Raw genomic sequence first — 12,655 nt, 5'->3', positions numbered from 1 at the left:
AAACAAGACATAACATAGAGCCCTAAAAAAAATAGGTAGAAAACAAAGACAACAAAACAAAAATAGAAAGAAAAAAATAGGACAACTATAAAGTCTTCAACAGGTCAACAACATGATCAACAAGAATGTTCATGTTCATAGTAGAAGCACTTAACTCATCAATCTCTTTATCATCCATGACATTTATCTTCTTTGGTTTTCCTTTGTGCATTTTCTTGGGCCATGATCATCCTTCATGTCCTTTGTTCCTTTGTTATTTCTCCCCTACTCCAACTTATCCAACAAGGTCTTGATATTTTTAGCAATACCTTTCAAAATGGAATAGCTCTGGTTGACAATCTTATTCAAAGCAGTCTCAGTGCCCTCAACTATGTTATCCAAAATATCAATCTTTTTCTACATCTCCTTCACCACTTGATCAACAACTCTAGTTTTAACTTCAAGAAGTGGGACTCTCTTTATCATTTTAGTGACATCTTTAGCAGTCCCAATCACATCCTTGAGCTTATGAAAATGCTAACCTAAGGTCTTCCCACCCATATTGGTGTGAGGCCTAGCATAGTTGATACTTTATTATTTTGATACTAATGACTCGATATGTTGAGACACTATCAGATACACTAAACATATTATATGATTTCATGTTGTGTGATGTTTTACTTTCAGATATTTGATTTGTCATTTAATGCTCTATGAACATGTATACTAAAGTAAGTGAATGCAGAATTAACACTTTGATTATGTAATTTTAATGATTGAGAATATGAGTAGAATGAGATAAACAACTAAATTATTTGAAAGATGGATGTTTTAATTTATGTGATTTCCCTGATATGTTATATACATATATGCATGTGGTTTTCTTGAGCTACTAATGTATGCAGAATATTTTAGCCAAGAAATTTAAATGGAAAAATGAAACTGAACCCTATGTACTATTTGTGGAAACTAGGGTTAAATCTGATGAAAGATGCAAATGCCATTGTTCGTATTTTATTTGTATCATGAGATGTATGAATGTATCATCTTGTAATTAGTAAACGGTAATGTTTTGTAACAATGTTTTATAGTATTGCTTGACACTCATGAATTGTTTATGCATTCTAGCATCATAGTTAGGGTTAATCGAATAACCTTAAAATTAGAGTTGGACTAAGTTAGTGACCTCTTTGCTAATCAGTTTATAATCAAGATTAATTACCCCTAATCCAGATTAGTGTTTAATCTACATTTTGAAGGTTGTTAGATAGTCCTAAAATTTCCTAGCTTTTGTTAGGTCCCTAATTTATCCTATAGGCCTAAAATCATGAAATTTAAGTACCCAAGGGGTATGGGTATGAGTTGGGTGTAGTTTCCACCCCCCTAGCTCCTTTTGTTGACTTTTATGGTCACTCAAGAACCCCATTTTTGCTTTATTGTGAAAATTGATGGTTTTCATCATGAGTTGGATGACTTTAACTCTACCTTGAGGTTAACCTTAGGCCTAGTTGGGTTAGAACCTCTAGAAATTTTAGGCAAGTGGGAGAGTTATTTCATTTTAGAGGTGGTTGAGTTTAGGATCTTATTTAGAGGCAATTTTGAGAGGGTTTTGGGTGTTTGCCCAATCTCTATTTTTAGAGTGGAATTTAGAATTAAAGAAGGAGAGGAAAGCAAGCTCATCTCAAAATTGTGCATTTGCCATAACCTAATTTTTGAAGGTAGGAATACTTCACCTCATTTTGGTTTCATGTTGTGCTTCATGTTTTAGTTTTATTGCTTATGTATGTTTGTGTGTGTGTTGAGTATGTTGGGAGGGATTGAAACAAGGTTTCTTAAATGTCTTTCCTTTGTGTTTTGTTTTGAATTTTTGAAGGGATTGTATGGGTTTTTTGGCATTACTCACCCTCAGATGTACAGGGGAAGGTCTTTAGTTGGACTCCAATAGTGTAGAGTCTCTTCTCAGGATGACAAAAGGGAGAGAGGGTAGGGTGTTATGGGCCCCTACTTGCCAGCACAAATCATGTATGATTTTTGGAATGTAAGAATGGAAGAATAGAAGTTCTTGAATTTTAGCTCCAAAAGGGTACCTATTTTGGTGTTGTGTCTAATATCTCATATTGGAAAAATCCACCTTCTCCCTACTTTGGTTCAATGATGAACCTATTGTGTAAACCTAGAATGGGAGTGAATGTCTGATTTTGTCTTCATGATATGTTTGTTGTCTCCTAATTAGTTTTCATTCTCTCCATGATCACCATGATGTATTGCATTTTTTGAAATAGATCCCTTGTTAAGGGCCAAGAAGAAACTCAAAATTGTATTGGATTTCAATTATGTTGGGAGTTTGTTGCTTGGGATAATATTCCATGTAAAAATGTTACATTTAAACTTATTGTTGAAGTGGCAATGATGTCAGGTTTTCTTACTGGTTCTTTCCTAGTAGAGCCTTTGAATCAGGTGGTTTAATAGAAAAAGAGGCTGAATAATATCCTTTCTTATGAGATTCTCATATTTTCAATTATATGTATGTTATAGTTGGAACTTTAATTTAAATTTATATGTGTGTGTGTGTGTGTGTGTGTATGTGTGTGTGTGTGTGTGTGTGTGTGTGTGTGTGTGTGTGTGTGTGTGTGTGTGTGTGTGTGAGAGAGAGAGAGAGAGAGAGAGAGAGAGATCTCCCCATAACATGAAATATAGTTGGTAATTGAAATCTATACTTAAAAAATATACACCTCTTGTTATAAAATTAAATTGCATTCAAAAAAAAATTTGGACAGTTAGAAAAAAAATATGACATCAAAAAGAAAAATTACACTTCCAAGAGCAAAATACTCTCTAGTTTTTGTATGAGGAAAAAAAATAAATTCCCTTTGAGGTAACAAAGAATATTTCCTATTGATACCTTCTTCAAAAGAATTTAAAGAAAAAAATAAATTAAATTAATTAAAGAAGTAAAAAATAATTTATAAATATCCTAAAGAAACATATCGAACTTAGTGAATTTAATTATTTCACTTATATATATATATATATATATTACATGTGTTTTTGCCCCTATTTTTTTCAAGCATGACAATTGTTTTTTCTTAAATGATCAAACTCCCTTTTGAGATCCTACATTTTCTCCTTCATAATTTTAATGTCCCTCCTTATTACACCAGGGTTACCAAATGTACCCATGATATACCCCTTAATAATTGAGACAAAGATCTAATTCAGGTTATCCTCATCTAGGTCTAGTTTATCTTTCTCTACATCAACATCGTTATTATATTTATCCTCAACATCCCCATGAGGTGTATTCTTCTTACCTCTCATATCTTTCTCATTCTTTTGAGTCATGAGATCATCATCCCAGGAGATGTCCATGCATCATCATTCATTTCACTATTACTTTCTAACCATTAGAGAACAAAATCTTTTAACCGAGTGAATCTCACAGTCTTATTTGTAAATCCTTTGTAAGGTTTCATTCCAAAAAATATAGGAAGTCCTTTAATAAGGACACTCATTGAGAAATGACAAATTTAGCTGATATATAGTGAAAATACCCTAACAAGGTCACATTTAGCAAATGTATTTGTAACCTTTAACACAGTTGGCTCTTAACCAAGCTCACTTTAGAAGATTGAATTTATTTGTGGGTGAAAATCCCATGTTGGTGTTTACCAAAATTGGATTTCTATATTAAATGCTAGTGCTAATGCGTAATTAAATGTGTTCCAAGTTATTTCATTTTTTCATATGCACTAAGTTATAATCTACTCTTAGTCAATTTAATGTTTAATTGAGTTATTTTCTACTAAGCTAAAAGGGTATATATTATTTTAAAGGACCTATGAAATATGATTCACCCCCCCTCAATTATCCAACATCCCTTGATGAGAAAGCTATAGGTTGGACTTAGTGTAATTAATCTCATAAAAAGGGAGATTAAAAAAGGAAACTCTAATGAGATCTAACCACACAAATGAGTAAGAACGTAAAATGGATATCAACCTACACACAAAATATGGCCAAATCTAACTCCAAAAGAAGGTAAAAAACCCAAAATAATCAATATAAATCCAAAAAAGGGGCACAAATTAGGCTCACCAAAATGTTTAGGTGAAAAATATAATTGCTTTAAGTATGATATAGGCATCCACTTTTCAAACTAAAGAATTCAATATGTGTGTGGGGAGAAGGAGAATCTTCAAGTATGATTCCTTCTTAAACCCAAATCAAATTAGAAAGGCCCAAATCAATATTGAAGTTGAATTATGAAAAGGAATTCAATACAACAAGATACTCTATATCTTGTGTGTGATAACGTGTATGAAAAATTGAACTAATTGACTAAGTAGTATAAATCTAGATGCCAAATTCATAGAATCATCCTAATTAAGATACAATATTATGCTAAATTTATGAATTGAAAAGAAAGATAGAAGACATACCTTTAAATATATGGAGGAAAATCTATTTTTTTGTGATTGAAAATGTGACTATAGATCTTTTAACATAAGAGGAAACCCAAAAAACCCCAGAAACTATTTTTTTAGTTTAGGCTCAAAGAATAGGTTAACTTGGTGGAAATCCTTCAGGAAGGTTTTCAATAAAGTCATTTTCTTCTTAGGGCACTATAACTAGGTCAACCTAGATTTGTTGAAAAGATTTTGGTAATTTATTTCTAGATCAGAAGCTACAAGTTTGTTCCTACTCCTATACATAGTAAATTTGGGTTTTTATTTTTTGGTGGATGAGAGCTCTCCTTGGTCAAGCACTAGATTGTAGAATCAACCTTAAATTGAAAATGTAAATGTATGTAAAGGAAATAAGATAAATGTATGTATTCACCTTGCTTGTAAAAAACCTTTTCAATAAGGATTTTTCCTTTTTTATGTTGCATATGTTGAATTTGATATGTAAATTGTAGGATATCCAAATGATTGGAATAGATCTACCATAACCACATAATGGAGCCTATTACAAACTTACAATTAGAATAATTGTTGTTTTGTCAATGATGTCAAATCTACTAATAAGACATATTGCTACCTAATATCAATGTCATATTTATTTGATTGATGAAGAGGATTTGATAAATTGCTCATAACAATAGCACCTAGAGGAAATGTTAAGTTGTGAAAATGAAGCTACAAATGGACATTTGATTAGATGGAATTTGATGAGACAAATTGATTTTTTATATGAAGAAAGAAAAAGCTAAGATTAGCAATAGAGTAAAATGTTAAGGAATGTCAAGTGATACTAGTGTTAGCTAAGCCACAGTATGTGCCAATAAATTATAGTGTTGATTGAGCATCAGTAGTGACTAAGAAAAAAAGTTGATGTCAAGCTAGAAGTTTTATAGTGACGAAGTAAACCAATGATGAAAAAGTGTTAGAACTTAGTGGTTTCCAAGTAACAATATTGAGAATGAATTTGAAAAGATCATGATTCCCAACTGACTTAGTTGATTTCTTGGGAGATGTAAACCATGTTGAAGATAAGATTGATGAGTTGGATCATCAAATTCAAGGTGAGGATTAGGTTTATACCTAATAGATGAATTATGTAGAAGTTTCTTGATGATGATTAAGAAGATGGATAGATACAATGAAACATGTTGAACCTAGTCATAAAACCTAAGATCTATGTTGATAATTTAAAATGGTAAAGAAAGAATTTTCTATTAAATGAGGTAAAGAGAAAAAATTATGATGAATGAAAAGAAGAGGTATATAGAGAAAGGTGAATTAGAGTCATGCAGGGGTGAATAAAAGTGCATAAGAGTTAATGAAAAGATAAAGGAGATTTCTTGCATGGAAGTTGCTAATATTGATAAGTGAAATCTGAGTAGATGGCTTAAGTTTTGTTGAGAGGAGAAGATTGATTGCTTGAAGGGTTTCCATGAGAATCAAGAAAAAATATGATAGTGGAGAGATTATTAGTGAATCAACACATGAACCAAATAGTGATATGAACTTGAAAAGTGAGTTATAATCATACAGACCAAAACCCACTATTTTATTTCTAATCATTATGAACAATTTGTATTGAAATTAATTTGAGAGAGATTAACCTAATAGTCAATTTAAAGACTTAATAGTCCATGTAAATCCTTTAACAAGGTGATACTCTAAATGAAATGATCAAAATCATCTAACAATGCCACTCCTAATAGGGTGATTAAATCCTCTACCTAGGTCACATTTAATAGTGTGTATTGTAAACCTTTAATAGGGTTGGCTCCTAATAGGGCTCACTTCAAAAGAGTGAAAATTTGGTGACATGTTACTAGTGGTTTTTCCCAAATTGGGTTTCCACATAAAATCCTAGTGTCAAATGTGTGTTTAATGCTTTATATTTTTTTACATTTGATAAAGTTTACATTCAGAAAAGCATGTTATGTTTAAGACAATAATTTTTTTTATTAGTATAGTAGAGACTGAGCAACAACATAATAAGAAAAATAATGAACTTTTTATGTTTATTTTTTCAATAGTACTTATGGACTTTGACTAACTGATTCATCTCCCCTCTTAGTTATTGTAAACATTTCTAAAAATTGATATTAGACTTTAGTTCTTACAAAGAAATGTTTGAAGGTAATAAAAGTTAAAGATCATGACTCATAAGAGAGTTTTAGCAAAGTTGAACAAAGAGAACTTTCCTGTATGGAAAACCTTGATGAGGTTGCATATCTCTAGTATCAGTGATGATGTTGTCAACCTTGTGGACAATGAGTATGTGAAGGTAAAAACTACTCCTTTAATAGTTGAACAACTAAAGTAAAATAAATAGCACAATTAAGAAATATTGGATATTGCCTCAACCCTAAGCTAAACTAAGTTATACAACCTAAAATATTGTGATAGTGTAAAGAATATGGGGGAAAAAATGAAAACTATATATGGATTTGATGATAATGTCTTGAGAGAAAAATCAAAGAGCCTGAGAGGTAAATTTGATGACATGAGAATGATGGAAGGTGAAAATATAGTGCAATACTACACAAGAGTGAAAGAAATTGTTAATGCTATTCATGATGCAAATGGAGAAATTAAAGATGAACTTGTGATAAGAAAGGTATTGATGACTCTACTCCTAATATATACCATTAGAGTATCTTCTATTGAAGATCTAAGATGCACACTAGGTAACACTTTGACCTTGGAAGGTTTAATTAGTAGACTTACTACTTTTTAGATGTCTAAAATTGATAATTGCATGCCTTCTAGTATTGAATCTTCCTTTAAGTCACAAATTGTTCTTAGCAAAAGAAAAGGAAAATATGTGAAGAGTGATAGTGATAGTTCTGATGATGATATCGATGAACTTGAACCCCTTATTAAAAAAAATTTAGAAGAGGAAGAGGTAAATGCAAAGGTAATATACCTATTATTTGTTTTTCATGCAACAAGGTTGGTTATATTGCTACTAGGTGTCCTGAAAAAGAGGATAAGGATGAAAGGAGGGAAAGTAAAAAGGAAGCAAAGATGATAGAGACTATAAGAGAATCAATGATGACAAAGGTAAGAAATCTTCTTATGTTTCTAAAGAAGAAACTGACCATGAATATGAAAGTAATGATGATGAAGTTATTTATGTGGCTATGAAAGAAGATTTTGATGAAGATGAGAAAACTAAATTAATCTCATATATAAAAAAAAGTGATAGATGGATAATTGATATTGGATGATCCAATCATATGATTGGTGATAAATATAAATTTGAGGATATTGGTCCATACAAAGGTGGATGTGTTAAATTTGATAATGATATCCCTTGTATTGTGAAAGGTTAAGGTACAATTCAACTGACTAACAATATAACATGTGACAATGTTTACTGGGTTGAATGACTTAATATAATTTGTTTAGTGTTTCATAGCTTAAAAAATCATGCTACAAAATTGAATTCTATAATAGGAAGGCCAAGATATATGATGCTCATGGTAAGTTGATTGAAAATAGTGAAGTAACAAGAAATAAATCAAGACTGGTATGCAAAGGACATGCTCAAGAAGGAGTTGATTATGGAGAAACTTTTGCTCATATAAAAGACTTAAAGGAGTCAAAACTCTTCTTGCATATTCAACCTACAAAAATTTCAAGGTATATCAAATAGATGTGAAATCTACATTTTTGAAAGGTATACTTGAGGAAGAAGTGTACATTGAACAACCTAAAGGATTTGTAGATCCAAACAAGAAGAACACAATTTGTAAACTGAACAAAGATCTTTATGGATTGAAACAAGCCCCAAGAGCATAGTATGAAAGATTTCTTAATTATTTGGTGAAGATTGGTTTTGAAAGGACAAATGATAACAATAATATATATTTGAGGAATGGTAAGAACAATGAAATATTACTATCCAAAATATTTGTTGATGATATTATATTTGGAGGAAGAGAAGCATTATGAAAATCATTTGCTAATGAAATGAAGAAGGAATTTGAAATGTCTATGTTTGGTGATATCAAATTCTTTGTTGGGTTACAAGTATATCAAATGAAGTTTGGTATTTTCATTACTCAATCTAAATGCATCAATTAGCTAATAAAAACTTTTGGTATGGAAGATTCAAGGCTAGTGAGAACACCTATGTATATAGGACATAAGCTATCTAAGAATTATGGTTATGGTTATGTGGAATAGACATTATATAGATCCATGATTGAAAGGATAATGAGATATTTTAAAGGTACAAAAAACTAGGGATTATATTACAAGAGAATTGATAGATGTGAACTAAAGGTATTCACTAACTTAGATTGGGTAGGAAATATTATGATAGAAAAAGCACTAGTGGAGGTGCATTGTTTCTAGGAAAGATATTGGAGTCATGGACAAGAAAGAAACATAATTGCATTTCTTAATCAATAGATGAAGTTGAGTATGTGGCAGCTATAGTGAACTATTCAAATATCATGTAAATAAAGTAACTACTGAAAGGTATGAAAGAAGAAATTATAGATCCAATAGTTATCAATTGTGATAGTACAAGTGCTATTAACATTTCAAAAAATCTAGTGATGCAAACTAAGACAAAGCACATTTATATCAAGTATCACTAGTTGAGGGAACTAGTTGAAGATAAAGAAGTGAAGCTAAAATATGTACACATCAATGAATAGATTGCTGACATATTCACTAGAGCCTTACCTAAAGATGCTCATGAAAATCTTAGAGATAAATTAGGGGTGATTCCCATAATCAAAGATACTTAAGATAAAAAGGTGCATTGCATCAAATGTGCTAATCAAAATATCTTACACATTGATGAAAATCAGCTCTACTTTGGGAAATGCCTAAGGTAGATAGCCAAGGAAACCATAACAGATCAGTCATGGATGTGTGATAGAAATCAGCTAGATATGCAAATATATATAAATAATTTAGATGCATGAAGAGATTGAATATAAGAAAGTCAAGTGTCTTTGGCATTTTTTTCAAAGAGGGAAAGATATGCTAAGAGGGAGATATAAAAAAATCACCAAAGAGTATCAGAATGAAACTAAGGATATTGACCACTCATGATAGTGAAATCTTTTTGGATTGTATGGTAATAAAGTATTTCTAACATTGAGATGTTTTCATAAATTCCAAAGAGGGAGATTGTTGGAAACTTACAATTGGAACATTGTTGTTTTTAATTGATGTCAAATCTACTAATAATGCATATTTCTACCTAATCTAAATGTCATATCTATTTGATTGATGAAGATGATTTAAGAAATTTGTCATAACAATAGCACCTAGAGAAAAGGTTGAATTATGAAAAGGAAGATACAAATGGATATTGATCAGATATATTTTGATGAGACAAAGTGATTTTTTATATCAAGAAACAAAAAGCTAAGCCGAGCAATTGAATAAAAGGTTAAGGAATGACAAGTGATACTAGTGTTAGTTGAGCCATAGTATGTGCTAATAAAATCTAGTGTTGACCAAGCATCAGTATTGATCAAGCAAGATAGTTGATGCCAAGATAGAAGTTTTATAGTGACCAAGTGATTTAATGATGACCGAGTGTTAGAACTTAGTGGTTTCCAAGTAACAATATTGAGAATGAATTTGAAAAGATCATGATTCCCAATTGACTCAGTTGATTTCTTGGGAGATGTAAACCATGTTGAAGATAAGATTGATGAGTTACATGTATCATTAAATTAAAGGTGAGGATTAGGTGAAGAGCTAATAGATGAATTATAGAGAAGCTTCTAACGGATGATTAAGAAGATAGACACATACAATAAATCATGTTGAACCTAATCGTAAACCCTAAGATCTATAGTGATTGTGGAAAATGGTAAAGCAAGAATTGCCTATTTAAAGAGGTAAAGAGTTGAACTTATGATGAATGAGAAGAAGAGGTACATAGAGAAATGTGGATAAGAGTAGAACAAGAATGAATACAAGTGTGTGAGAGTGAATAAAAAGCTAAAGGAGATTGCTTGAGTAGATGCTACTGATATTGATAAGTGAAATCTAATCAAATGGCTTAAGTTTTGTTGAGAGGAGAAGATTTATTTCTTGAAGGGTTGCCAAGCGAATCAAGAACATAGATGATAGTGAAGAGCTTATCAATGAATCACCACATGGAATGAATAGTGATCTAAACTTGCAAAGTGAGTTGTAATCATATAGATCAAAGCCTACTATTTTATTTCTAATCATTGTGAACAATTTGTATTTAAATCCTTTTAATAGAGGTTGACCTAACAATTATTTGAAAGACTTAATAGTCTATGTAAATCTTTTAACAAGGCGACATTCTAAATGGAATGATCAAAATCCACTAACTAGGCCACTCCTAATAGGGTGATTAAATCCTCTTACCAATTCACATTTAATAGTGGTTATTATAAAACTTTAAAAGGATTGGCTTCTAGCAAGGCCCACTTTGATAGAGTGAAAAAGTGGTGACATGTTACTGGTGGTTTTTCCAAATTGGGTTTACATGTAAAATCCTAGTTTCAAAAGTGCATTTAATTTTTTATATGTTTTTTCATTTGATAAAGTTTACATTCAGTAAAGCATGTTATGTTTGAGGTAGTAATTTTGTTTATCAATATAGTAGAGACTAAGCAACAACAAGATAAGAATAATAGTGAATGTTTTATGTTTAATTCTTCAAATAGTACTTATGGACCTTGTACAATTGATTCACTCCCCCTCTTAGTTATTCTAAATATTCCTAACAAGATCCATTTATGTAAATATTGTTCAATAAACAAGATAATGAATGCCTCAATATAGAACTCTTCCCTTGATGTCCAACAATACACTAGATCTTGAAGAGGAAATGCTCACAAAGGATCCTTCAATGCTTGAGGAAACTTGCTTGCTTGAATTTTTGAATGCCTTAAAATATAGAATGCCTGGAATGATTGTGAATTGATGTTTTTTTTTCATGTGTATAGATTTTTTGTGATTGTAAAATGAAGCCTCATGGGTAGGAGTACCTTGGGGTAAGGTAAAACCCTAATAAAAATTTTGGTTTGTAAATGGTCTAACCAACCATTTAGTGAACAAGGACTAAATTTAAAGTCCAAAGGTAGGTTTTAGATGTGTGTTAGGTAAGATTCAAGGTATAAGAAATTAGGTCTTATTCAGCCTAAAATTGCTCAAAATTTCTCTATAAGGCAACGCATGGAAAAATGCCAAAAGTATGAAAAATAAGTGTTTAATGAAGGTCCTTGGGTGTTTTTGGTTCATTTTAGCATAGTTAAAATCAATCTGGATAAGTTTGGAGGCCCTAGATTGCAAAATTGTAAAAGTCAAATTTTCTCATTAACAACTTTGCAAAAGCAATTTTTACATATTTTTAGGAAAGGGAAAAATAGGTAGTTATGGCTCAACAAAAGGACAAGGTGGATAGGAGAACCTATTTAAACTCCCTTCAACTTATTTCTAAGGCTTGATTGAATCACTTGTATAGACAATTAGTGAAATAAGAAGGATTAATGACAAAAAATAGATTTTTGGAGGATTTCTTGAATAGTTGGATTGATGGGCTTGTTGTTTTTGATGGAATGGGTTATTTAATCCATTTTTTGAATTTATGCTAGGTTTTTTTTATCTAAAGTAGTCACTTTATTAGGTTTTCAAAATTACTTAGTTTTTGCTTACCTGTTGTCCAATTTTGAGAAATCAACGTTCAAATGGCTATGGCTGGAGTTTTCATGGTCAATAAACTATGTCCTTTGGGAATCAAGTAATAGCCTTTGTAAAATATGTAAATATAATTTTTTGGAGTTATGGGAGTCAATTGGCCATTTTTTTAAGTGAGCCCTAGGCAAGCAGGGAATAGCTTGGTAAGGCACAATGAAGCCTGTAATGGAGTTTTGAGATGAACAAAGGATTCGAACAAGAAAATATTGAATGGGAAATGGTGGAGTAAGATATTAGGTGTGAAAAAACAAGAGGAGGAGGTTTGATGTAGATTCTAGAGAATTTGGTGAGTGTTTTGTCATCATTTCTCTTGAAACCCTCAAAATAGGAGTTTTTTAGAACCATATTGTATGAACATCATGGAGGCTTAAAACCAAGAAAATTTTCAAGACCTAGTCAATGTGGAAAAATTTCTATATGACATCCATAGGCCTTTTATGGAGTTTTTGAAGTTATTCTAGGTTTCTTGTTTCTAGGAGGGCTAATAGGGGCTCTTAGGGCTACAAGGA

This window comes from Cupressus sempervirens, chromosome 1 (genome assembly GCF_028749045.1).
Source record: "Cupressus sempervirens isolate cs-2001-9-10 chromosome 1, ASM2874904v1, whole genome shotgun sequence".
NCBI classification, from domain to species: Eukaryota; Viridiplantae; Streptophyta; class Pinopsida; order Cupressales; family Cupressaceae; genus Cupressus; species Cupressus sempervirens.
Note: the sequence above shows the minus strand (reverse complement) of the source record.